Here is a 27,990-nt window from a genome sequence, read left to right as displayed (position 1 = left end):
TGCACTTAAATTCTGTGACCCCTTGGGTTATTTGACAGATTTACTCATGATTTAAAAAATTTTGTTTGTCTCACCTGTATATAGAAGTTGTTTCTGCCCAGCTTCTCGTTAAAACACTCTCAGAAACCTACAAGGAAGTGTTGTATTTGCTTTCTCGGCCTTATTTTCACTGATAAAATATATAAGTGATTTTTTTAAAAAAGGCAGAACTAACTAATCAATCAAAACAAACAGCTGTAATCTGATTTTAGAGCAATCTGCATGATAAGAGTAGGCTGGGGAGAAATAATTTCCTATCACAGTGGGATAACATGCAAATGGAATTTAAACTGCAGGCTCCTTCCCCTCACAGAATGTCAGAGAAGCGCCCGGCAGAATGTGTTTATGAATGGAAAAGCCAATGGTGTTATATTTTCTCTTAGGTTATTCTCAATCTCGTTTTCATAAGGGACGAAATAGCTCTAAACATTTCTAAATATTACACTCCATATGGCCTGAATCCCAAACTTAAAAATATCTACCAACTGCCCGCAGAGAAGGTTTTTAAAAGAAAAAGAAAGAATCCATTTTATTGGAAAATCTCCTCAGAAAAGTTTTCCCAGGGTTAAATATGGGCTGCCTGCCTTGCAATATTGTTGCATCTATTCACTCGAAGGGTGGACAATTGTTTGTTAGCCGTGTCATGGAAGGTGTTGCACTAGGTGGAAAGTTGGACCAGAGGACCCCTGGGGAAGGTTCCGAGATTCTTGTGAATGAAGAACATGAATGGTGATTGCCTGTAGCCTTTACAAAGTCCATCATATGATCTTGTGAAGCGCCGGGACCAGTGACCTAACCTTCTTGCGCTATGTCAGGGGGCTCTTCAGCCTTTCCCAGTCCCACTTTCAAACTCCTGCAAACTAGGACAGGCCACAAGCTGTGAACAATACTTCAAAGAAAAATGAGACAAACTACAGTCATTCAAAATGGGTCACCACTGAGAGAAATGCGTTAGGAAATCGTAGCTGTACCTAAAATGAGAAAGCTCTGTGGCCCTCCTCACTATCTCAAAAACCAGCTGGTAATGACAGATGCAATTTTCAGCACAAGCCCTGTAATTCTTTTTTTCAAATGTGAGCCCAAATGCCGGCCCCCTAGCAAGGGAACAGCCAGGCTGATACACTGACGCATGTCTCCAAGGCCTGCAGAACACTCCAAGTTTTTGGTCGTTCACGGATAAGTAGAGCAGCGGTCCCTGCATCAAGTGGCACCGGACATTTCGTCCACTGTCATCGTTTCCTTCACTTGTTAAATACTGAGTGTCTGCAATGTGCCAGGCGCTGTTGTAGGTGTGTGGGATACAGCACTGAACAAGGAAGACAAGATTCTTACATTTTAATGGGAGAGAGTAACAGTAAAATAATGCATAAATAAGAAACTAATAGTAATAACTGCTATGAGGAAAATAAAACGTGGAAGTGGGAAAGAAACGTTCTGGGTAACTTCTTTAATGTGGCCAGTGAGGGAAGCTTCCCTGAGGAGTGGGTTGAATGAGAAGAAGCCGGCCAGGCACAGAGGTGGGCAAGAACATCCCAGGCAGAGGGCAGAGTGAGTTCAAAGGCCATAAGGTGGAAACCTCCGTGGGCTCGAGAAACATAAAGAAGGCCACTGGGGCTGGTGTGTCATGAGTGGAGAAGATTGGGTATGAGATGAGGTCAGCGGGAGAGGCTGGGGAGCAATTGAATCTTGACTGCACTGTGGACTGTGAGACCAGCTTTTTTTTTTTTTTAATAAACCTCTTTTTGTTATAAGACATAACATTATTCTGTCAAATTGCTATGAAAGTATCTAAAAGCTGGCTCTCATTTCCTATACTTACATGGTTGCAGATGGGCACACCAAGTTTCTGGATCACTCTTTAAGTAGCTGGTATTGGGGAACTCAGCCTTCCTTAGTTTCTCCACTGACTCAGTTTCCCTAAGTGGTGTGAGGATTAAGATGTTAATAAAGGTGTGTAACAGACTGAAAATTGCCACCCCAATTTTTTTTTTTTTTTTTTTTGGCCGCACATCATGGCATGCAGGATCTTAGTTCCCCAACCAGGGATCGAACCCACGCCCCCTGGAGTGGAAGTGCAGAGTCTTAACCACTGGACTGCCAGGGAAGTCCTTGCCATCCAAATTTTATATTATTATGGTCCTCGTTGGGATAGAGGGCATTTCAGGACAGCCACTGCTGCTGAGTCTATTGCTCGAATTGAGCCTCATTCAGGGTACCAGTTAGAATCCAACCATAATTACGGTTGGCAGGAATGGCCAAAACCCCCCCAGAATGATTCTCTCACATGTGAGCTGGGAGAAAAAAAAAACACTCTTGTCCTTATCAACTTTGAAAAGCCCATCAAGCATCCATTTTCTCTGGGATTGTAAATTCAAGGACAATATTTCAAAATCTCCCAAGCACCAGTAATTTTCCCCATTATATTTCTAAAACGCATATGAGGGTTTTCCTCAGAGTCCCATAAAAGCAGCACTCTCTGCTGATCTGAACAATTTTTAAAACATCATATTATTATTTTTTAAATTTTGTTTACTTTTTATACAGCAGGTTCTTATTAGTTATCTATTTTATACATATTAGTGTATATGTGCCAATCCCAATCTCCCAATTCATCACACCACCACCACCCCTGCCACTTTCCCCCCTTGGTGTCCATACGTTTGTTCTCTACATCTGTGTCTCTATTTCTGCCCTGCAAACCAGTTCATCTGTACCATTCTTCTGGGTTCTACATACATGCATTAATATACAATGTTTGTCTTTCTCTTTCTGACTTACTTCACTCTGCATGACAGTCTCTAGATCCATCCATGTCTCTACAAATGACCCAATTTCGTTCCTTTTTATGGCTGAGTGATATTCCATTGTATATATGTACCACTTCTTCTTTATCCATTCATCTGTTGATGGGCACTTAGGTTGCTTCCATGACCTGGCTATTGTAAATAGTGCTGCGGTGAACATTGGGGTGCATGTGTCTTTTGGAATTATGGTTTTCTCAGGGTATATGCCCAGTAGTGGGATTGCTGGGTCATATGGTAATTCTATTTTTAGTTTTTATGGAACCTCCATACTGTTCTCCATAGTGGCCATATCAATTTACATTCCCACCAACAGTGTAAGAGGGTTCCCTTTTCTCCACACCCTCTCCAGCATTTGTTGTTTGTAGATGTTCTGATGAAGCCCATTCTAACTGGTGTGAGGTGATACCTCATTGTAGTTTTGATTTGCATTTCTCTAATAATCAGTGATGTTGAGCAGCTTTTCATGTGCTTCTTGCCCATCTGTATGTCTTTTTTGGAGAAATGTCTATTTAGGTCTTCTGCCCATTTTTTGATTGGGTTGTTTGTTTTTTTATATTGAGCTACATGAACTGTTTATATATTTTGGAGATTAATCCTTTCTCCATGGATTCATTTGTAAATATTTTCTCCCATTCTGGGGGTTGTCTTTTCGTCTTGTTTGTAGTTTCCTTTGCTTTCCAAAAGCTTTTAAGTTTCATTAGGTCGCATTTATTTTTGTCTGTTTTCTTAAATTAATTAATTAATTTATTGGCTGTGTGGGGTCTTTGTTGATGTGCGTGGGCTTTCTCTAGTTACGGCAAGCGGGGGTTACTCTTCGTTGTGGTGCGCGGGCTTCTCATTGTGGTGGTGGCTTCTTTTGTTACAGAGCACGGGCTCTAGATGTGCTGGCTTCAGTAGTTGTGGCATGCAGGCTCAGTAGTTTTGGCTCACGTGCTTAGTTGCTCTGCGGCATGTGGGATCTTCCCGGACAAGGGCTTGAACCCGTGTCCCCTGCATTGGCAGGCGGATTCTAAACAACTGTGCCACCAGGGAAGACCCTATTTTTGTTTTTATTTCCATTACTCTAGGAGGTGGATCAAAAAAGATCTTGCTGTGATTTATGTCAAACAGTGTTCTTCCTATGTTTTCCTCTAGGAGTTTTATAGTGTCTAGTCTTACATTTAGGTCTCTAATCCATTTTGAGTTTATTTCTGTGTATGGTGTTAGGGAATGTTCTAATTTCATTCTTTTACATGTAGCTGTCTAGTTTTAACAGCACCACTTACTTAAGAGATTCTCTTTTCTCCATTGTATATCATTGCCTCCTTTGTCATAGATTAGTTGACCATAGGTGCATGGGTTTATCTCTGGGCTTTCTATCCTGTTCCATTGATCTATATTTCTGTTTTTGTGCCAGTACCATATTGTTTTGATTACTGTAGCTTTGTAGGATAGTCTGAAGTCAGGGAGTCTGAATCCTCCAGCTCTGTTATTTTCCCCCAAGACTGCTTTGGCTATTCGGGGTCTTTTTTGTCTCCATACAAATTTTAAGATGTTTTGTTCTAGTTCTGTAAAAAATGCCATTGGTAATTTGATAGAGATTGCATTGAATCTGTAGATTGCTTTGGATAGTACAGTCATTTTCACAATATTGATTCTTCCAATCCAAGAACATGGTATATGTCTCCATCTGTTGGAATCATCTTTAATTTCTTTCATCAGTGTCTTATAGTTTTCTGCATACAGGTCTTCTGTCTCCCTAGTTAGGTTTATTCCTAGGTATTTTATTGTTTTTGTTGCAATGGTAAATGGGAGTGTTTCCATAATTTCTTTCAGATTTTTCATCATTAGTGTATAGGAATGCAAGAGATTTCTGTGCATTAATTTTGTATCCTGAACTTTACCAAATTCATTGATTAGCTCTAGTAGTTTTCTGGTGGCATCTTTAGGATTCTCTATGTACAGAATCATGTCATCTGCAAACAGTGACAATTTTATTTCTTCTTTTCCAATTTGTATTCTTTCTATTTCTTTTTCTTCTCTAATTGCTGTGGCTAGGACTTCCAAAACTATGTTGAATAATAGTGGTGAGAGTGAACATCCTTGTCTTGTTCCTGATCTTAGAGGAAATGCTTTTAATTTTTCACCATTGAGAATGATGTTTGCTGTGGGTTTGTCATATATGGCCTTTATTATGTTGAGGTAGGTTCTCTCTATGCCCACTTTCTGGAGATTTTTTTTTTTATCATAAATGGTGTTGAATTTTGTCAAAAGCTTTTTCTGCATCTATTGAGATGATCATATGGTTTTTCTTCTTCAATTTGTTAATATGGTGTATCACATTGATTGATTTGCATATATTGAAGAATCCTTGCATCCCTGGGTTAAATCCCACTTGATAGTGGTGTATGATCCTTTTAATGTGTTGTTGGATTCTGTTTGCTAGTATTTTGTTGAAGATTTTTGCATCTATATTCATCAGTGTTATTGGTCTGTAATTTTCTTTTCTTGTAATACCTTTGTCTGGTTTTGGTATCAGGGTGATTATGGCCTCATAGAATGAGTTTGGGAGTGCTCCTTCCTCTGCAATTTTTTGGAACAGTTTGGGAAGGATGGGTGTTAGCTCTTCTCTAAATGTTTGATAGAATTCACCTGTGAAGCCATCTGGTCCTGGACTTTTGTTTGTTGGAAGATTTTTAAAAACAGTTTCAATTTCATTACTTGTGATTAGTCTGTTCATATTTTCTATTTCTTCCTGGTTCAGTCTTGGAAGGTTATACCTTTCTAAGAATTTGTCCATCTTCCAGGTTGTCCATTTTATTGGCATAGTGTTGCTTGTAGTAGTCTCTTATGATGTCTTGTATTTCTGTGGTGTCCATTGTAACTTCTGTTTCATTTCTAATTTTATTGATTTGATTCCTCTCCCTCTTTATCTTGATGAGTCTGGCTAAAGGTTTATCAATTTTGTTTATCTTCTCAAAGAACCAGCTTTTAGTTTTATTCATCTTTGCTATTATTTTCTTTGTTTTTGTTTCATTTATTTCTTCTCTGATCTTTACGATTTCTTTCCTTCTACTAACTTTGGGTTTTGTTTGTTCCTCTTTCTCTAATTCCTTTAGGTGTAAGGTTAGATTGTTTATTTGAGAATTTTCTTGTCTCTTGAGGAAGGCTTGTATTGCTATAAACTTCCCTCTTAGAACTGCCTTTGATGCATCCCATAGGTTTTGGATCATCATGTTTTCATTGTCATTTGTCTCTAGGTATTTTTTGATTTCTTCAGTGAGCTCTTGGTTATTTAGTAACGAATTGTTTAGCCTCCCTGTGTTTGTGTTTTTATGTTTGTTTTCCCTGTAATTGATTTCTAATCTCATAGTATTGTGGTTGGAAAAGATGCTTGATATGATTTCAATTTTTTAAAATTTACTGAAGCTTGATTTGTGACCCAAGATGTGATCTATCCTCGAGAATGTTCTGTGTACAGTTGAGAAGAAAGTGTAATCTGCTGTTTTGGGATGGAATGTCCTATAAATATCAATTAAATCTATCTGGTCTATTGTGTCATTTAAAGCTTCTGCTTCCTTATTAATTTTCTGCCTGGATGATCTGTCCATTGGTGTAAGTGAGGTGTTAAAGTCCCCCACTATTATTGTGTTACTGTCGATTTCCTCTTTCATGGCTCTTAGCATTTGCCTTATGTATTGAGGTGCTCCTATGTTGGGTGCATATATATTTATAATTGTTATATCTTCTTCTTGGAGTGATCCCTTGATCATTATGTAGTGTCCTTCCTTGTCTCTTGTAACATTCTTTATTTTATTGTCTATTTTATCTGATATGAGTATTGTTACTCCAGATTTCTTTTGATTTCCATTTGCATGGAATATCTTTTCCCATCAATTTCAGTCTGTATGTGTCCCTAGGTCTGAAGCGGGTCTCTTGTAGGCAGCATATATATGGGTCCTTTTATTTTATCCATTCAGTGTGCCTGTGTCTTTTGGTTGGAGCATTTAATCCATTCACATTTAAGGTAATTATTGATATGTATGTTCCTATTACCATTTTCTTAATTGTTATGGGTTTGTTTTTGTAGGTTCTTTTCTTCTTTTGTGTTTCCCACTTAGAGAATTCCCTTTAGCATTTGTTGTAGTGGTGGTTTGGTGGTGCTGAATTCTCTTGGCTTGTGTGTAAAGCTTTTGATTTCTCCATCAAATCTGAATGAGATCCTTGCTGGGTAGAGTAATCTTGGTTGTAGATTCTTCCCTTTCATCAATTTAAATATATCATGCCACTCCCTTCTGGCTTGTACAGTTTCTGCTGAGAAATCAGCTGTTAACCTTATGGGAATTCCCTTATATGTTATTTTTCGTTTTCCCTTGTTGCTTTCAATAACTTCTCTTTGTCTTTAATTTTTTGTCAACTTGATTACTATGTGTCTCAGCATGTTTCTCCTTGGGCTTATCCTGCCTGGGAATCCCTGCACTTCCTGGACTTGGGTGGCTATTTCCTTTCCCATGTTAGGGAAGTTTTCGGCTATAATCTCTTCAAATATTTTCTCGGGTCCTTTCTCTCTCTCTTCTTCTCTGGGACCCCTATAATGCAAGTGTTGTTGTGTTTAATGTTGTCCCAGAGGTCTCTTAGGCTATCTTCATTTCTTTTCATTCTTTTTTCTTTATTCTGTTCTGTGGCAGTGAATTCCACCATTCTGTCTTCCAGGTCACTTATCCGTTCTTCTGCCTCAGTTATTCTGCTATTGATTCCTTCTAGTGTTTTTTTTCATTTCAGTTATTATATTGTTCATCTCTGTTTGTTTGTTCTTTAATTCTTCTAGGTCTTTGTTAAACATTTCTTGCATCTTCTCGATCTTTGCCTCCATTCTTTTCCCAAGGTCCTGGATCATGTTCACTATCATTATTCTGGATTCTTTTTCTGGAAGGTTGCCTATTTCCACTTCTTTTAATTGTTTTTCTGGAGTTTTATCTTGTTCCTTCATCTGGTACATAGTCCTCTGCCTTTTCATCTTGTCTATCTGTGAATGTGGTTTTCCTTCCACAGGCTGCAGGATTGTAGTTCTTCTTGCTTCTGCTGTCTGCCCTGTGGTGGATGAGGCTACCTAAGAAGCTTGTGCAAGTTTGCTGATGGGAGAGACTGGTGTGGGTAGAGCTGGGTGTTGCTTTGGTGTGCAGAGCTCAGTAAAAGAAAGCATCATATTATTGTAGCTAACTAAAGAATAGCCTAGAAGGGTAATGACATCAGTGGTGGGACTTTAGTACCTGCTGCAGCCACAGGCTCTACCATACCTAGGTCTACCTCGCTAGGATATGCATTTTCCTTACATTTTCTATATTACACTTATATCCTATTTATAAAGGTAGCTAGAAAATTCTTGGTCTTGGAACATAGCTTTGGATGAGAAACAATCAAAAAGTATGTAAAGGGAGCCCCCTTGGGTCTTGGTGCTTTGGAAGGGTGGCCCACTCACTCACACATAACGCAAAATCAGGCTCACCTTCCTTTTGACCTTCCTCTCCCATCTTCCCGTGTGGCCCTTGGATTGTAGAAGGAAGCGTCTTCCCTGCTTTGACCTCCGCCCTGTGTCCAGATCTTGCTTTGAGCTGGCTGCCAGCCAGTCCTGTCAAGTTACCCCAGGTGATGCTTCAGGAGCCTGGAGTTGAATCCCTGCTTCTAACTAGCAGTGTGTCTTGGACGCACATCTTAACCTCTCCCAGCAGTAGTATCTCCATTTGTAAGACCTCCTGACTTGCTTAACTGCCAGCACTGTCATTTGACTAGACTTGCTGATGAATAGTTTTCCTTGTGTGGAAAAACTCTAATAGAATGGGCATTTGAAAGGATCGTGAGACCCTTTGGGGTAGTGTGGGTAAGCACGTGTGCTAACCTGCAATCCTGAAATATTAATCTCTGCACTGTCTGTAATTTACTATATGTCTAGACCCTTCTCCCAGTTAGAACATTCAAATGGAAAGAGAAAGAAATTGTTAATATCCATTTTTGTTTGACTTCCAAACTAGGTTCTTAAGAATTAAAAGGAAAGGCCTTGAGGGGCGCAGAGCATAGTATACGCCATCACAGAGTTTAATAAGAGATGGAGGGTGAGGCTGAGAGCCATGCCTTTCTCTCCAGGACAGAGTATGAGGGTCATTTGGGGTGGGGAGGGTGCAGGAATCCGAAGGTAATCCTGGACACAGCTGTGTAGGCAGCCAGAGGCTATATTAAGTAGCTGACTGAGGTGAGGGGCCCCATGAATGAAAGCAGTTACTACAGAAGAGCATGACACAGCCTGCTGCCCTGCTCACTGCCTGTGGCTCATCCAGCAGACGGACACCCACTGGGATCCTAGATGTGGCCAAGCCTCCATCCAAACTGTCCTGTGTGGGACATCTCTCACCCTTGTCATCATTCCAGGATCCTAGTAAGCTCCTCCTTCATGAAATAGAGCAAGGGATTGAAGCCAAATCTGGCCTCTGTACCCTGACACCAAATTAAATCTTGGAGACAGAGTTTTGGCTGACGTAGAAAAGAATACTGCTTTGCCAGGCAAAGGGGACCACAGCAGGCTAACACCCTCAAAACTGTGTGTCCTGCCCTGGAGGGGATAGTGAGGAGTTTTATAGTAATGGTTCATAGAGGGTGTGATCAGCTCGTGGACATTCTTCTGATTGGTTGGTGGTGAGGTAAGTGGGAGTCAGCATCATCAACCTTCTGGTTCCAACCAGTTTGAGGTCTGTATGCTCCTGGGCGGCATACAGTTAACTTCCTTCACCTGGTGGGGATTTCAGTATCTGCAAAACAGCTCAAATACATTGTTATGTATATTTCTTGAGGAGGAACCAGGACCCTGCCCCAAGGTTGCGCTATTGTTCCCCCACCCCACTGTTTGTTCCTTATCTCTGCATCCCCTCCCTTCCCTGATTAACAATTGTTTGAACCTGCTCTGTCGGAACTCAGGAAAGGTCATGGAGTTCTGAAAGAAGCCTCTTTCCTATAATCAAGAAAAAGGGGTACACAGAAAGACTTTTGTGCCCAGGAGCCCCACAGGGTCCTGCTTGGTTTCAGGACCTTGAATAGTGAAGAAAAAAAATTCTGAGGCTTGTGTGGGGCTGGGTTGTGGGGAAAAGACGCCTTATTACACATTGTCTGTGATCAATTATGATGATTGGCTGTTGGGTGAGGAGGGTGATGGAGTTTGAAGGAATCCAATATATAGCATCCTTTCCCCCAGCATTTGGAGCATAATCCAGGTAGCTTGAGAGACAGACAAATAGTTGAATTTGCAACTTGGGGAGCCAGAAATATGTGAGGCTTTGAGTAAGTAGCTTTAGGCCTTAGGTGAAATAAACATGGGTCACATGATTTTATTTTTATTTTTTTGCTTTGCGGGTTTGTAGGGCTTTGTTGTGACACATGGCTGGTTTTTACAGTTATGTGATTTTCTTTTGACTAGTGGGGTTGGACTGGTAGCTTAAGGCTTTAGATTTTAGTAAGCATAGTCCAGTGGGATTTTGACCTAGCAGTTAATGGCAACTTTATCCACAAGCAAGTAGCTGGTTTTAAACACGCAGGGCAGCGAGTGCTCAGCCTCACAAACATGCTAGAGCTGCACTGGCTTCAGTAAACACAAGCAGCTGAGGCAAGGTTTTGATTAGAGGGAAAAGAAAAAGGTTTCATAGGGAATGAAAGAATTTTTGTTGTTGCTTGGCTATAAATCTACAATCAAGCTTTAAAAAGCAAAGGAAGTGGGGCTTCCCTGGTGGCGCAGTGGTTGGGAGTCAGCCTGCCGATGCAGGGGACGCGGGTTCGTGCCTCGGTCCCGGAAAATCCCACATGCCGCGGAGCGGCTGGGCCCGTGAGCCGTGGCCGCTAAGCCTGCGCGTCCGGAGCCTGTGCTCCGCGGCGGGAGAGGCCACAGCAGTGAGAGGCCCACCTACCGCAAAAAAACAAAACAAAACAAAAACAAAAACAAAGAAAGCTACATTTCATGTGTCCTAAAAGCCATTTATGTGTGAGGATCTCACTTTAAAATGATGTGCCAGGTATAAATAGGCAGGGCTAGATCAGCTACACAGCTTCTGGTCCTTTGAAAACTCAACAGGACTATAACCAGAGATAGAGATGGACATTATATATTATATGATAATGTGGTCATTTCACCAAGAGGACACACCTGTTCTAAATGGATATGACCCTAATAACGGGAGATTCGCACTCTGAAGTCCTAGCTCTCCCCACAGGATGTGGGAGGGGATTCTCTATAGGGATCTCGTCTGCGGAGAGGGCAGGGGGCGGAGTTCTCCCAAGTCCGTGCAGGTGTGCTGCTCACGGCTCCAGACTGGGGTGCCGTGTGCAGTGTCTCTGCACACGGCCCGCTGCCGCCATCTTGAATTGACGAGTCGGGCGCAGTACTTCTGTGCACGGGCCGCAGAGCTGAGTTGTCCTGCGCGGCGGTTTTGCGTGAGGAGCTCTGGTCAGAGGCCTCTCTGCCTGCGGCAACCTGTGAGCAAGTGAAACGAGATGAAGCACAAGGGAAAAATAAAAGGTTAGACTTTATTTTACTACTCAGATTCTATTTTTGTTTCCCAGGAATTGTTAATGAGCTTTGTTGGTGACATAAGCTTTTGAAATAAGAATTCAGTTTCTTTCATAGGTATACGTTGTTTATTTATCATTTGAGGTTATCTATTTCTTTGTGACTAAACTGGTAATTTGAGTCTTAAAGAAATCGCCTGTTCATTTAAGCTGTAGAATTTGACATAGGTTGTTTATTATTTTCCTTTATTATCCTTTGAATATCTGGAGTGATACCCTTTTTGGTTCTTGATATTGGTCATTTGTATTTTCTCTCGTTTTCTTGGTAAGTCTGAGTAGAGGTTTATTTATTTTATAGATCTTTCAAGGGATTATCGTATTAGTTTCCTACTGCCGCTGTAATAAATTACCACTAATGTAGTTTAAAACAACACAACTTTATTACCTTAGAGTTCTGGGAGTCAGATGTTACAAATCAGCCCCGCTGAGCCGAGGTCACAGTACTGGCAGGGCCAGTTCCTTCTGCGGGTTCTGAGGGGAACACCCATTTTCTTGCCTTTTTTAGCTTCTAGAGGCCACCTGCATTCCTTGACCCATGCTCCCTTCTTGCATCTTTCAACTTCTTGCTTCTACTATCACATCTCTAACTCTGAGCCTTCTGTCCTCCCTAATAAGGATGCTTGTGATTCCACTGGGCCCAGCCAGATGATCAGGATAATCTCTCTGGTTCAAGATCTTTAAGTAATCACACCTGCAAAATTCCTTTTACCAGCTAAAGTAATGTAGCCCCAGGTTCCAGAGATTAGGGCATGGACATCTTCAGAGGACCATTATACAGCCTATTACAATCAGCTCTTGATTTCATTGCTTTTCTCAACTGTACGTCCATTTCCTAGTTTACTGATTTCCAATGTTATCTCTATTATTTCCTTCCTTCTTTTTGCTTTAGATTAACTTACTCTTTTTCTAGTTTCTTAAGGTGTAAGTTTAGATTTTTTATTTGAAATATTTTTTCTTTTAGATGAGAAACATTTAATGCTCTACATTTCCCTCTAAACACTGCTTTAGGTACATCTCAAAAATTTTGATATGTTGTGGTTTCATTTTTATTCAGTTCAAAACATTAATTTTGGGGTGAAGTCTTCTTTGACCCCCACAAGAAGTGTAGCTTCTTTGCTTTTTAAAGTCTTGGATTGTAGATTTGCAGCTAAGCAACAGCAACAACAACAATTGTTTCATCCGTGTACTTAAAATCTGTGACCTAGGGCTGAAAATATGTCTTCACAAGAGATAGTGGATACTAAGTAACTGGGCGGAACCCTCATTCATTTCAGCAGTGGGATGCTAGCAACACAGGGCTCCAAGGCAAATGGAAATTAAGATGTTTTCAGTATGTTAGATTGTAAATAAAATAAGACCTAGTGGCTGGCACTGCCACCATTGCGGGTTTTAAAACTTTGTTAGAAGGGAACCAGGTCTCAAATTCCACCCTCTAATGGCTGAGAAAATATGCATAAAAGGCCTTCCCAGCCACTCCCCCTTAACATGGTGAAATGGTGCCGTAAAGGTCATGTTCTTCCAACAAAGACACAGAATGACCAGCCTCCTGGCAAAGCTGCAGTCAAGAATTCTGTCCCATTTCTACTTCCCTCTCTCAGATGTCACTGAGTCTCTGCTATGGTCTTTGGCAATAATAAATAGAGGGTCTGGGAATATGATTTTGTCTGGGATAGCCGCTAAGTGCTAAGGGTTGAAGTGTTTTCTAAAACAAGGGGATGTGAGACAGGTTCTTTGATAATCTTTAGTGTTCTCTTTGGTCTCCTCAAAAGTGAGGCACATATGGGTGCAGTTGAACATTTAAGATCCTAAGAGAACTACACCTATTCCAGTGGAAGAGAACTCAATTGCAGCTGCTAAAAGAACCACAGTCCTGCATAGGGATATCCTCTAGATAGAGTCAGAAGAATAAGAAATAGGAGGATAGAATTTGGGACTTTAGTTTCTTTTGGCTTTTAACACAAAGGAAAGATAATTTGATTTTAGACTTTAATATTCAAGGAATTTAATTTTGGACGTATAATGTCAACCTGGGAAATCCATGATAAGAGAAGGTTTATACTCAAATTTGGAAAATTTTTATTGTCATTTTATTGGAATATCTTAATATCTAATGAGCTCTTTTGGGTAACGTGGCTGGACTTAATTTTGGGTGGGAAATAGAATGTGGAGTGCATGCATCTAGTATGGCTTGGGGTTTTAAAATTTATGTTATCACCCACTGCATAGATTTCTAGGGACATAAATCATCACTGTGCATTAACAGTGCCATGAAAGAATAGTGGTCAATATTGAGAGAGAAACCTCATGAACTGAGAGCTACACTATTCCAAGAGACTGCTGATTCCTCCCCCTGAATGGAGTGCCACACCTCTGCTAGACCACAGAATTAGAGGGTAAACCCAATGGATTAAGAAAGAAAAAAAAGCTGAGGAATGATAGGAGGAAACACTCCTTTCTCTTGATTCCATTGCTTGTTCAAGGTTGAGAACCATTGCATTAGAGCGGTGATTCATTACCTGGGAACTTGTTATAAATGCAGATTCTCAGGCCTCACCCAGCCCCACTGAATCAGAAACTCTTAAGTGGGCCCAGTGATGTGTGTTTATAACAAGCCCTCCAGGTGATTCTGATACATGCTCAAGTTTGTGAACCACAGCAGTGAAGTAATTCTGCTGGTCTCTTGCTACCTTCTTGCCTGTTCCTAGTGGGTGAGGGGAAGGTGGGAATGACCTATCAGATTAATACATTTGAGAGAACAAAGTGGGCATATGAGGTGCTTCTGGTACTTCTTTCTTTAGACCCTTCTGGTTCTCTTTCTTTGGAAACTGCCTTTGTATGGAGAATATGCTGTTTTGGCCTATTCTCCCCACTATGTGGGAAGACTGAAGAGCAGGCACTGCCCCCAATCAGAGAGGCCTGAAGCCTGGGAAGTTTAATTTAGGCAACAGTAAGAAGTCCGTTTGCCTTTCATGCCCAAGCCAGGTGCCCAAGGACTGTATCATGAATATCATTTCTGTCTGTCTGACTCCCGTGTTTGTGTTTGTCTCTCAGTTGTTTCTGAACTTGGGCAGTGAAGAGGGATAATACTTATTAGGTCCCCTCAATTCTAACCTATGGGGGAGGTGTGGCATATTTGCCATCCTTGAATTAGGCTAATTAAGATGTTTTGAACCCTGTTAAGCATCCTGCTCTGTGAAGGTGCTTGGGTGTGTGGATACGGAATGGGAAGCAAACAGAAATCACAGTGTTCTGTCAGAGCATTCCTAAACAGTCCACTGCCATGAATTCCTTGTTGAAACAGAGTCAAGAAGAATATTATTCACATTATAGACTGGAGGCTGTCCATTAGAAATTAGTCAAGAGCAAGAAGGGACGAAAACTCAAGTTCATTATGTTGTCTGCTAGACCCAGATGTGCATTCAAAAGTAGTGGCTCATGTCACCTTGTGGATTCTCTATGAAATATATATGGAATATACTACTGTCCATTCATGATCACAGATAATCAAGAGTCAGTCAAACTTGGGAGAGATATAAAATGTAAGACATTTCCAAAATTGGATAGAAACAAGCAGCTGGAAACTTCTTCAACCTGATTGCCATGTTTTATGATTCCAAACATGTAAATTTCCCCTTCTATGAGAGTATTTTGTGATTAACTATGCAATTTTTTTTCTTTTTATAGTCTCTGGGTATCTAAGATTAGATTAGTTACATGTCAATAAACTCTATATTTTTACTATTTCAACAAAACTGTGCTACTTCCTAGTGTTGAAGTTCAGATGAGGACACAGCCTCAGGGAGGAAGATAAAATATCATGGCAGGGCTTCCCTGGTTGCGCAGTGGTTGAGAATCCGCCTGCCAATGCAGGGGACACGGGTTCGAGCCCTGGTCTGGGAAGATCCCACATGCCACGGAGCAACTAGGTCTGTGAGCCACAATTATTGAGCCTGCACGTCTGGAGCTTGTGCTCCGCAACAAGAGAGGCCGCGACAGTGAGAGGCCTGTGCACCGCGGTGAGGAGGGGCCCCCGCTCGCCACAACTAGAGAAAGCCCTCGCACAGAAACGAAGACCCAACACGGCCAAAAATAACTAAATAACTAAAATTAAAAAAAATATATATCATGGCAGTTAAGTGCAGGATTTTGTGTCTCACTGAATCTTTTCTCAGGGGCTTGGTCCCCTAACTTTTTTGCTAAAGTAATATTTGTTCAGAATCGGGCATTATAGGGGATTCCCTCGTGGTCCAGTGGTTAGGACTCGGTGCTTTCACTACCGTGGCCCAGGTTCAATCCCTGGTTTGGGAACTAAAATCCCACAAGCTTCACGGGGAGGCCAAAAAAAAAAAAAAATCAGGCATTCTAGTTATTGACATGCAGAACCTAGAAATATAACTAATCTTGCATAATTGCCCACCAGGATTCTGTGTAAGTAGGCCCAGCACTGAGGCCCACCTTCAGGAAGGATTAAATTAAGTAAGAAGTCCAAAAGTGATGGCGAGACCCATCAAGATTGACCCCTAGAGAGAAAATCTGATCAGAAGTTTACTGCAGTTTGTCCTTGGCTTGGTAACATGTTATGCTGATTGTGCTCCAAAACTTCATTTATTGTCAGTTGTTCAGAACTTAACAAGCTTGAAGGTTTTCTTATTTACAGAGATTAGGGCCCCTGTCTGGTACACATTTAATCCATAATTTTTTAAAAATTCATTTATTTTTGGCTGTGTTGGGTCTTCGTTGCTGCGTGCGTACTTTCTCTGGTTGCGGTGAGCGGGAGCTACTCTTCATTGCAGTGCTGGCTTCTCATTGCTGTGACTTCTCTTGTCGTAGAGCACAGGCCCTAGAGTGTGCAGGCTTCAGTAGTTGTGGCACACGGGCTTAGTTTCTCTGTGGCACGTGGGATCTTCCCGGACCAGGGCTTGAACCCGTGTTGCCTGCATTGGCAGGTGGATTCTTAACCACTGAGCCACCAGGGAAATCCCTTAATCCATAATTTGAATGCACATTTGTTACAATGAAATACTATACATTTGTAGTAAAAGTAGTGTTTTTATTGTAGCACCAGTAATTCAGCCCCCCCAAAAGAAATAATAAATATAAAATAGCTGTTATTTATTTTGGATGTTTTAGAGGGTAAAGGGATAGAAGAATAATTTTGATAAGATTCCAAACAGGATTTCTGTGTACTTCCAAGTGTTCTAGAATTTGACAACACTGATACCTTCAGGGTAGTTTTCTTTTACCTAAAGTTTCTAGGGAACTTTAAGTAATTGCTTTTGTTTTTTTGAAGACAAAGAGCCTTTTAAGAGGGGAAAAAATGTCTCCCTAAGGTAACCAGGCCCGAGTTGAAAGAGAGAGCAGAAGAAGGGGTTATGTTAAAGTGTGTGTGTGTGTGTTGATGTGAAAAATAGAGGTGCTTAGGTAGAATTAACTGAGTCTGAAAGCAGGAGGGTCTAAAGAAATGCGAGGCTGGTAGCATGGGCAGTCCCGTGGAGGCTATTTATTTATTTATTTTTAAAATATTTATTTATTTATTTGGTTGTGCCGGGTCCTGGTTGCGGCAGGTGGGCTCCTTTAGTTGCGGCAGGTGGGCTCCTTAGTTGCGGCATGCATGTGGGATCTAGTTCCCTGACCAGGGATTGAACCTGGGTCCCCTGCATTGGGAGCGCAGAGTCTTAGCCACTGCTCCACCAAGGAAGTCCCTGATGAACATTCGGTTGAATGAGGTAGATACATAATTTATTAAATTGCCTCTAGGTGTTCATCTAGAACTGTATCACTTCATTTTTTTGTTTTTAATATCTTTATTGGAGTATAATTGCTTTACAATGGTGTGTTAGTTTCTGCTGCATAACAAAGCTATACATACACATATATCCCCTTACCTCCTCCCTCTTGCGTCTCTCTCCCACCCTCCCTATCCCACCCCTCTAGGTGGTCACAAAGCACCAAGCTGATCTCCATCACTTCTTGATTTGGAGGGCAACTCAGGCAGTCTCCGGGCAGCTGGGTGGTCGGTGCCTTGCAGACATCCATTTGTGCATATGGGAGCTCATACGGTGAATGTTCATCTCTAGAAGGATGCAGTCAGATTGATTTGCATATCAGCTAGACCTGCTAAGTTTGGGGCATGCCATTTCTTTGTACCCTTGGTTAATATTTGGAGGCAAATCAGAAGCTTCTAGATCCTTATGGTGCCTTGGAGCCACCACTTAATTCTTGGTCTGTATCAATTTCCCCCTCTCTGTATGGGCTCAGCCAGCATCTCCATGTAAGGGCGGTGAAAGCACCAAGGGGAAGGACTCCTGCGTTTTTACACATTACTCATGAATTTTCAAGTGTGCCTGTCGGCCGTTGATAGTGGCAGCTTGCTTAGACCTCCTGCAGGCTACTGGTCTTGGACATGGTTGCTGGAGAGGCAGCAAATGAACTGAACTCCTTGTCCACATGTCAGATCAAAAGCAAGCGGCCAGGGCTGTGCCAGGTCTAATTCACGGAAATGGCCCCAAGGAAATGAATGCAAATGTAAACCTGGCTGCTCTCTGAAAGGAAAGGCATTCCCGATCTGTTCTGTGACAACAGCTGCTGCAGAGCAAATTGTCCTGGAGCTGAAAAACAATTTGAGAAACGGCAGATACCTAGGGGTCAGTGCTCACGTAGGAGCTCTCTGTCGTAGCAGAGTGTCAGAGGACCTCAGCTGAGAGGAGACCAGAACTACTGTAGGATTCATTGCTGAATTGCAAAGAGATAAGTATGAAATGCATATTTTTTTAGGGGTTCATAATTAGCAATCAAATTCCTCTTGTAAACAGAACATTGCATTCCTCTTTGCAATGTTTAAGTGCCTTTTGATAACAAAGTCTTATAGAGTGGGTTCATTCTGAGTCACTCTTGCAAATGAGTTTCCTGAGACTTTCAGAGGAAAGCCCTGAATCCAGCTGAAAGAGGGACAATCACATTTAAATGGAAAATCTGATCCTCCTGTCTGATAGCATCTGGCATTTCCAATTTGGCTTACTTATTTGCAAATTAAACTTTACAGAAATCTCTTGGAGAAACTCAGTGATAAGCTTTTATTCTTTTCCTGTGAGTATCAGCAGTGGTAAAAGGCCTTATCCCAAATTCATAAAGAGGAGCTGTCCTGATTAATAACGTTAAGTACTCACAAATCCCCAAACAAGTTCAGGAAGTTTTGTGATAAACACAAACGTATAAATACAGAGTGCCTTTTGCTGCATTCTGGTTCTAATCTGCTCTTCTGGAGTCAGGGCTCTGGGAAACCACTGTGCCATTTTTACGAAGGTAAAATTTTTAGCAGTTCCTTGGCATTTGGGGTTACCAATTATTCTGCTCTTTTTTCTTTTTCTTCTTTTCCTCTACCTTTTGTATTATTATTCTGCCTTTCTCCTTAGGAAGCAGGCTTCCAAAGCATTCCAGTGATGAGTTGCTAATTGATGGGACCTGTCCATTTGAGGATTATATTATCTTCTTCCTTTCCATAAAATCCCCTTAGGTTCCAAGTCATAGGCCTAGTGATAACTTCCCCACTGTCCTTTATGTCCTCTCAACGTCTCTGGCATCTAGCTTTGTACAAAAGCTGACTCACAAAATTGGCACAATCACTTTGTGAACCTGGAAGGATCTGCAACAGCTAATCATGTGCACATCCTTTGACCTGGCAGTTCTACCACTTGGCTTGTACCCAACAAAAATGGGTATACATGCACACAAAAGAAATGTACATGAATACTCATACCAGCACTGTTGAGAATGGTAAAAAGCTGGAATCAACTAGCTTACCATCATAGGTAATTGATTTAAAAATGTGGTATATTTATAAATAAAATACAAAGATGAGGATGAACAAACTGCAACTAACAACATGAATTACCATCACAAAAATAATGTTGAGCAAAAGAAGCCAGACACAGGAGTATAGGGTGTGGGTGTACTTCAGAAATGGCAAAGCTAATCTATGGTGTTAGAATAGTAGGGATGGGGTGTCAGATAGGGGCAGGAAGGAGACACTACTAGGGCTTCTGGTGTTCCAAGATGATCTGCTTCTGGATCTAAGTGCTGGCTATATTGTGTTCATTTTGTGTACTTTTCCATTTGTATGTTATATTACAAAATATATATTTTTTACTTTAAAGAAAAAAATTAAACACTGAAAATCACTCTGAGATACATTCCTCTTTTTCCAAAAATAGAACCATTTCTGTACAAAACTTAACCAAACAGCAAGCTCAGTTCTACCACTGAACAAGCTACCCATGGCATTATCTTAGTAGTCATAGTTATTAGTGTCCGTGGTAAAGCTTTGCACCTAGCTAAAAGCATTTCTAGGGTTGGTGAGCATAATACCTACAGAAATTTGACAAATATTTTAGAGCCTATTGTGTACCAGGTGTTGTGTCAGTTACTGGGGTTAGAAAAATGGGTAAGACCCAGACCTGCCCTCAGAGAACTCCTTGTCTACTCTATTTCTAGACTTCCCTAGTCTCCTACTTTGCTCCATCCAGGTCCCATCCCACACACTCTGCTGAGCCTACCATGTTTCTCCATCTTCCTCTCTTGTCTCCTGTGAATACATCAACTTTCCACTCATGTAGCCACACTGCAGCAGAGTTGAAACAGCTAGCGCACTGGGGCAGGAAGTCAGCTGAGAGCTGGATTTCAGATATCGCTAGAATGTACCCCTCTCCGCTCTGAGTTGCATGAGTGTCAACCACCACGACCCCTGTTCAGCTACTCATTGCTAAAAGCTGATCCCTTGAAAACTCAGCTCTGATATTTGCAACCCTGCATGGTGTATTAACCTTTCAGGCCACTATATGATCAGTTAACACACCAGAGTAATTTGAAGAATTATAACCAAGTGGCATCCAGCATCATCCAGAAGTGCTTACTAATAAAGTAAAAATTTCTCAGAAATATGCTTACTGTTTAGATACTGAGGTATATTCTAACTGTGGTTCCAAACCTGGGGCCCCTGGATCTCTAGGCAGGAAGAAAGGTCCTTAAATTATTTGTAGTAATGTTAAAAAGCCTCACAGAAATTGCCTTGTCATTAACAATAAGGTTTACAGGCTAGGTAAAAGGTAAAATTTTTGGCTTGATTAGAAATAAATAATCTTTGTATAGTGAACTTGGTTATTGCCTGTTGATCACAAGTTCTAATTGACAGTTTTTGATGACTATGATAAATGCAGATTGGTAAAGGAATTAATTATTGTTTAGCAGAATGAGTTTTCTTGAAAGATCAGTTTCAAAATGTGAGGTCCCTGAAGTTAATAAAATAGTAAATTGGCTTTGTGACTGTGAAAACTTTGGCAACTACTCATCTAGTTCAATGTCTTGCCCTTCTATAGGGCCAGCAGAGGGCGCTGGAATTAAATTATTCCCTAGAGCCATTGTTTCAAGAGCACTAGATAACTCAGGAGAGGAGGATTGGACCAGAGGAAGAGGCCCCTGCAGGATGGAGAGTGACCACACTGGGATGGCGAGTCCATTTCATGTAAGAGTGTTGAAGGAGTCGGAGATGTAACACGCAACAAGGAAGGAACAGTTTTTTCATGGCGGCACTGTTTTTATCATGTTCTTTAATTGCTCACAATAGTTCAGAGGTAGTGTTTGTCCATTTAGGGCGTAGCACCATGGATAAGCCCACCTCTGACCTGAAGTGTCATTGTCATCAAAAGCAGGTATGAACATGTTAAAACAGTGGAGTTGTCTTGACATTTCTGGGCTTGGTTCCTCCTCCTCCTCTGTCTACTCTTCCTCTAGGGAGGACCCTGGCAAAAGTATTCCAGGCATTAACATGTTGGAAAGGGAGGTTCTTTTTGGTCAGGGGGTATAAGTCTCCCACTTCTTCCTGCCCAGAATGTATAAGGAAAATGCAACTTGCTCTGTCATCCTGAAGGAGGCTCTGCGGCAGGGAACACACACAGGACCGTCTGCACACCATCATTTCATTTCCTCTGCAAGACTGATTGTCTCCTTCTGGAGAAACTGAGCATGGGTCATCTTGTCTCACCGCTTTTTTTTATAACTGCACGTTCCACTGATCACTACTCTACAGATTCACATCGAGTTTCATTAAGGCATTTAACCTACTTAATTATAAGAATTCTTGCACTCATCATTTCTTCACATTTTAAATGTTCCTACAGTGCTCAAATTTGTTTACTCAAGCTGGATACTTGAATTCCAAGCTAATTTTATATATTCAGACTTTTTCTTCTCTCTTTCTATTTTGAATAAGTGCTACACAATTGGAAATGTAACCCTTGTGTTCTGAGTCCATGTAAGAGAAATAGAATGGGCAACGCCTTCTATGGCATCCCTAACAGCTCAGTCATCTTCCTCACGTTTGAATGCTTCTAATGATGGGGTTAGGAGAGGGTGCTGTAACTCACAAGGCAAGATTTCTGGTCATCTGATATTAAATAGAAATCTTCTTTGAATTGTCCAACAATAGATCCCACTTCTGATCTTCTTCCTCTCAATTGTACTTCAGATCTTTGAAAAGCACTATCCAATTTTGCCTCTAATTTTCTCTTTCCTGAAGACTGAACATGTCTAAGATCTTTAATAATGTCTTATGTGACACGAGCTTCTTTTCTCTCCTTTGTCATCATGAACAAAAATTTTCTATTTGTCAGTATCTCTTAAACTCTGTATCCCTCTACCAGATAAGGAGATGACTAGATTTTTGAAGATTCAAGGAGCTTAGGCTGGCATGGAGGTGAGTCTGGGCTGATCATGGGGCTGCAGGATTTGCAGCAAAGAGAAAGGCAAAAGGCAACGACCTTATGCAAAGTTTGGATCCAAGGCCAAGCTGAAAATTCAAGCACAGCATTTGAATCTAATGTAACTGGGCCAAGAAGCAGAAACCAGCTAAGAGGTGGGTTCAGAACAGAGTGCAAAGGGTCCCTGATAGCCCCTGTTGCATCACCCTAGGGTGAGGAAAGGACCTTATGTGCTTAAGTAGTTTCTATCATTGTATCCACATGGGTTTGACCACATCTCTTAGCTCCAACTGAGTGCATCTGCTAAAGATACAACTAGTAGTTGCTGATGATTCCTTAGTGATGGACAGCTGGTGATAAAGGTTTGCTTTTTATGGTAAGATATTTTTGAGCTCAGTAAAGATTTTGTGGCTTTTCTCTGTCACACAGGGGGGTGTGCCTGGTGGTTTTTCTGATACCACTTATGACATGAAATATGTGTTTTACTTCTATCAATACATTAATTCTTCAATTCTCTGACACCAACTTGCTGTCCAACAATTCAATACAATTTTGACACTATCCAGAGTTAGCAAAGACCCCACAGGTTAAGGGCTCAGTCCCACAGGACTACCCCCACTTTAGACATCAGTTGCACATGGGGTGCCAACTACCCACACTTCTGTCTGGATGAATACAGATTTGGAGGTTCCTATGACCCACCCTGAAGATTGATAATTTGCTAGAATGACTCCTAGAACTCAGGAAAATAGTTTACTTAATGGTTGCCAGTTTATTATAAAGGATACAACTCAGGAACAGTCACATGGAAGATATACTTAGGGCAAGGTATGGCGAGGAGGGGCTCCAAGCTTCCATGCCCTCTCAGGGCATGCCACCCTCCCAGCACATCAGTGTGTTCACCAATCCTGAAGCTTTCTGAATCTCTTTGTTCAAGTGTCGTTATGACCCAATCTCCAGCCTCCTTCTCCTCCCCAGAGATTGAGGTGGGAGGGGGATGGAAGTTCCCACACTCTAATCACTGTGTTTGGTCTTTCTGATGACTAGTCTTCATTTGGAAACTATCTAGGGACCTCCACTGTGAGTCATCTCATTAGTATAAACTCAGGAATAGTGGAAAGGAGCTCATTGTGAATGACAAACAACCCTCCTACCTATTACTCAGGAAATTTCAAGGGTTTAGGAGCTCTGTGCCAGGAACCAGGGACAAACATCAAATATATTTTTTATTACACCATAGGGGACAGCAAGGTGGCCTCTAATATTGATGTTCAAATTTCCCTTTGAGAATGAAATTAGACAAACCAAACATGTAATGAATTGTATTGGCTCCTAATCTCTAAGGAATAATCTGGGAATGTGTGATGGGTAGTTTTCAAGAACAACTGAGCTAGAAAAATATTAACCCAGGTCAATCCCTTGAATATATGTCAGTTTTTGCTGGCCTAAAGCAGTAACCTTATCAATTTATATAAACAGACAGAAAAAAAAAGTGGCTTAAAAAGATTAGATGTAGTTATCCTATGAGATAGAAAAAGGTAAGGTACAGTTCGTTCAGCACAGGCAGGGGAGAGAAATAACCTGGATCTAGGAGAAGTGAGTTATTTGAATTATCCTAGAGGTATTCTCCATTGTGGAGCAGGAATGACTCATCAGACCTTTGTATGTTTGGATGAAATATTTCTCACAACTCTCCATTTCTCTGTGGTCTGATTCTGTGGTTACCAACAAGGCACTGATTGTGATTCAGTTTTTTTAGGTTTCTTGATTGTAAGAAGGCACCATGGAACGTAGATGTGGAGCATCTGGCCACTGGAAAGGGATAGGTCAAATTGGAAAATTGTATCAATATTTTCATTTTCCTATATAGGTAGAAAAGTTATAGTTTGCATGTCAGCCACATGCATGGCTTCAGTAACTGCTTACTCCCTAATCTATGACCTCTGGCTAGATCTCTCTTCATAGATGCACCTCATTGTCTAATACATCATCACTAAGTCACACCCACAACTTCAACTCAACCTGTGCAAAACTGAACTCAACAAAACTTTCCCTACGCATCTCCTTGAATACCTCTACTTCAGTGAATTACCCCATCTGGTTGCCTGGAAGCAGGAGCGGCATCACAGGCCCCCACTGCACCCTGCCTCACCTTTTGGAATTAACTGCCAAGTGCTGCCCATCCCATCTCATCTCCTCAGACCTGCCCCCTTCTTGACAGGATCACAGCATTAGCTCTGGTCTCATTGTCCAGGACCACCCAGGATCAGATTCAGGCAGGTCTCTTGTGTTCCATTCTGCCTCCTGCTGCCAGAATAATGCTGCTAAAATGTGAAGCAGCCCATGTCAGTTTTATACTTGAAATTCTTCAGTAGCTTTCAGGATTCCAGACTTCTAGCTTAGTGCTAGGGCCCCCCTTGAGATGCCATCTCAGTTCCCTCCCCCCCTTCCCCCCTCTGCCCCCTGCAAAAGACATCCTGCGTTACAGTCTTCCTTATAATTTCCCTGAATGCATCATGCAGTTCTGCACCTAGGCTACCTAATACAGATTGTTTCCTCTGCCTGATATAGTCTCATCTTCCGAGCAGGCCCCTCCCTTGCTGTCTTCACAGCAATGCTCTTTCTCCAGAAAGCCTTCTCCACAGCCTCCCTTTAACCCACCTTCCTCAATTTTGAGAACCCTGATTTTTTTCCTCTAGTAACATTAGGGGATTATCTATGGCATATCCCATGCCATAAGGTACTGCAGTCTTGGTTACCCATCTTACACCCAAGATCTCTTAGAGGGCAGGGATCTAACATGGTTAAATGAGTAAATACATGAGAACAGTAGCTCTCATCGAATGTTTGAAGATCTTTTATTTATTCAACATATTAGTGATTTATCCTAAGACCCTGAGGAAGAAGTAAATACCAAGGAGCAAAAGTTACAGGGAGGCCAATTTTGGTTATTTTTAGAAATTTTTTGTTGCTAACAAATATAGCTCCCTTAAAATTAAATCAGCTGTTTATGAGATGGGGCGCTTCCTGTTACAGGAGAAGTTCAGGTAAAGGTTGGACTCCTTTGTGAGGCTGTTACTGGGGAGCTTCAAGCATCTGATCGGGACTGAACTTTGTGGTTGTCATTAGGCTGGTCACTAATGTTCTGCCTCTCCCACCACAGACACAGAGAACCACTTCTCACCCTCCTTGAAGTTAGGCACCAATGTGTGATTGGTTTTGGCCAAAGAAACGGGAGCAGAAGTGATGTGTGTCATTTCCAATCCGACTCCCACTACTTTAGTCATCATAGAAGCAATGCCGAGGTGATGCGTCTGTTAGCCTGAGGCCCTGAGTGACCCCTGGGAGCAGAGCCCCTCTGCTGGCCTGCATTAGACGTGTAGAAGGAGTGAGAAATCAGTTTTGTTGTTTTAAGTCACTGAGATTTGGGGTTTATTTGTTCCCAGAGCATAACCTGCTCTCTTGACTGGTAATACTCCTATGGTCCCATCCAGGCCCATGAGTCTGTTGAGGGAAATAGAGGGGTTGAAGGGGTTCTGGGGAAGGCGATGGTATGTGAAGATCTCAGGGGAACATTGTGGAGAGGAAGGTAAAGACAGCTTGTAGGTTCTCACAGCTTGGTCTTGGCCCAGGCCCGTGGGCTTATAAGGAAACTTTGCTGTTTCAGAAAAGTTATGATAAATCTCTTTATGAACTTGAGACTGATGGACCACGTTCAGCAGGGCATCACACGCCAGACAAAGGCCACTGGCTAGAGATGGATGAAGGTACAGCTTCCCACCTGGCCAAGTTGATTGGGAGGCTATGGGGCCAGTGAAGAGAGGGACTCTGCCTGGGCCTGAACTCCAAAGTGTGACTTGAGAACTAGTGTCAAGAGCCTGGGGGTGAGGACTCAGTTCTTGCCTTGGATGTTAACTGTGTGACTTTGGGCTGTGGCTTAGCCTGGCTGAGCCTTAGCTGCCTCATACATAAAGGAGATTAGAAAAACTTCCCGGCTGCCTCACGGGACTTTTACGGTGATAATGTGCCTGGAAGTGCTTTGTAAATTGAAAATCACTAATCAGACATCAGAGACTGTCGCTCTTGTTCTTGCATTAATATTCTCAGCCTCTGCTTGCTTTGCCTGCTTTCCCTTCTTTTATACACCTTAGCTGATATTCTTCAGATACAAGGCAAAGATTGTAGTGGTAAGCTCTTCCGTTTAATAGTGCTTTCACGTATGCAGTCCTACCCTGCATACCCCATTACCAATCTTGCAGTAGAAATTTCTCCCTTGGTTTATTAAAACCCAAACCTCACAAAACATACATATTTTTTAAAACATTTTTGATTGATGTTTACATTTTTAAAATTTATATTACATCCCTCCAAATCAGTACATCACGTTTAACAAAATGGCATGAAGAAGTCTTGAGTTCCAAATATAATTGGCAGAGCTCCAGAGTTCTGTGTTTTGGAAAGCACACGCAGTGTCAACACAGCCTTGCTGGGACCACGGGGCTGAAACCGTGGGGTTATACAAAAACCGCCATGTGTCAGCAACCTTCTTAATTGTTTGGTGATAGGAGAGGGTTGTTTTAAGCGTTTTCCATTCTAGCATGAGAGTACGTTACTCAAAAATAAGTGTTTTAGTTTGGCTTTAGGATAGTAAATGGGCATTTTGGTTTCAGGTATACTGCTAAGTTTTCCATTTACAATTATGAGAGTCTCTGTATTAGTGTTTTCTTGCAGAAGAGTCATAAGTAGATTACTGACTTTAAGCATGAGAAATAGGCATTATAATTTGATTTTGATCCTCCTCATTTGTGAAGTTGAAAAGTATGAGGCTCAAAAGAGTTCAGGATTTTTCCCAGAGTCCCACAGCTTCTTGTGAAGAATGAATCCCAGCTGACTATGACACATCTGTGCTTCTACCTTGGCCTGCTGTCTCTCCAGTTCTTTCTGGGCTGGGCCTGTGTTCTTCTGGTGGGCTCTGGTGGACTCTGTCAGGGGCTGTGTCTCTGTACAGAGACAGCTCTGCAGAACCAACCTCAACCCCCTCCCCAGCCCTGGGACAGCTCAGGTGTCTAGGGAATGATCTCTCAAGTGACGTGAACATGGCATTCTGTGTCTTAGCTTGGGCTGCTGTAACAAATTCCCATAGATGGGGTGGGGCTTAAACAACAAACATTTGTCTCTCACAGTTCTAGAGGCTGGAAATCCAAGGTCATGGTACCAGCTTGGTTGGGTTCTTGATGAGGGCTCTCTTCCTGGTTTGCAGTTGTGTTTTCAAGTGAGGAAAGAATAAGGTCTAGTTTTTTCTTATAAGCACACTAGTCCCATCATGGGGACGCCACCTTCATGACCTCATCTATGCTAATACCTCCCATAGGCCCCACTTCCTAATACCATCGTACTGAAAGTTAGGGTTTCAACATATGAATGTTGCGAGGACACAAACATACAGACCATCACATCCTGGGACAGGTTTTTGTCTCAGCAGATACCAGGTAAATTCTCTTTAGTAACATTTTCTCTGGCCTTCACCCTGTATTTAAGTCTGAGTTCTCAGATTGATTAGCCATTGGGAGATAGTAGAAATTACTCAAAAATCACAATAGCCAGAACAGTGAAATATTGTATTTTAGATTGTTTGATTATGGGAAAAAACCCGATCAACTAAACAAACAAAGAGGGTTGTTGGAAAGATAACGTGATAGCTACAGAGTCCGTGGGTTGGAAGTGCAGCCTAGGCTCTCGAAGGATCCAAAGCAGGACCAGTCGGTGAGGCAGAAGCTGCCGTCTCTGTTCCTTTGTGGTCACAGTCTCTTACT

Source organism: Lagenorhynchus albirostris, chromosome 1 (assembly GCF_949774975.1).
Source record: "Lagenorhynchus albirostris chromosome 1, mLagAlb1.1, whole genome shotgun sequence".
NCBI lineage: Eukaryota > Metazoa > Chordata > Mammalia > Artiodactyla > Delphinidae > Lagenorhynchus > Lagenorhynchus albirostris.
This window is presented reverse-complemented; position numbering follows the sequence as displayed.